The following is a 1,066-nucleotide window of genomic DNA, read 5'->3' as shown; positions in this document are numbered from 1 at the left end:
TGAACAAACAAGCGTCAATAACACTAATCAAAGGCCTCTAACAGGGTTAACGTATACGTTATTTTTATTTTTTGACGTTTTGGTGTGAAATTTGATTGCGTCCTCTTTTACGGACTCGTAAGTCACTATTGGTAGTCACCTTCAATGCTGCTGATGGTGTGAAAAAAAGCTCGGTCAGATGGTGTAATTAAGTCAAATCAATAAACAATAACAATGAGCGATTCTACGCTAATCATGGAATCTTGCACAGCTTAACTAGCTCACACGAGATTAGATGCAATTAAGAAATATATCCTCGTCTGTGATTCTGTCAAGAAACAACTAAAAGCGCGTCAGAAGTCTCTGGTGTACTTTACAGAAGGTAGAGAACAGCTATTTAAGCCAATTGTCAAACCAACCAAAATGATCGATGATGCTATAACGGCATCACAGCAGATTATCGAAGCATTACCAAAAGAAATTAAAGAAGCTATGGAGTCTGGCGACAAGACACGTGCTGAAATTCAAGACGTTAAAAATATTGTCGAGGATTTGTCTAAACCAGAGTAAAAAACTACGTATTTTACTTAGCAAGGCTATATAGAAATTATAGCTCGTATTGTTAAGGCTGATGCGGTGGGATATCAGTTGCGGCATCAATTTCTAAAGCCAGAGTTTTATAACACTCCAGAAATCGAGTGGGTTGCTAGGGTATTTCGTGAGTACAAGGGTATTTCACAAATTAGTAGAAAACATAAAAAGAAAATGGTGATTTTATTGATAAAGCTTTCGAACTAAAAACAGGTGTTGAAACGCCAGTTATATAACAAAGACAGCAGCGTTCTCGACGCAGGAGACAACCATCAACTCACTCAGACGGAGAAGAACCAAACGCAAGAATAGCTGACCCCGGTGGAACTGGAAGTGATATTGCTAATCGACGAAGTGACCGAATTAACTCTTGCCCCAACAATGTCCTTGCTGATGTTGATCGACTAGAAATTATTATTGGTGGGAGAAAAGCCGGTAATAATTTCACAGAAATCATTAACAAAGCAACTGATATTTGTGAGAGATTATTACAGGC

This window comes from Sinohyriopsis cumingii, chromosome 7, assembly GCF_028554795.1.
Source record: "Sinohyriopsis cumingii isolate HCF-2022 chromosome 7, ASM2855479v2, whole genome shotgun sequence".
NCBI lineage: Eukaryota > Metazoa > Mollusca > Bivalvia > Unionida > Unionidae > Sinohyriopsis > Sinohyriopsis cumingii.
The sequence above is the reverse complement of the archived record's forward strand: the minus strand, read 5'-3'. Positions refer to the sequence as shown.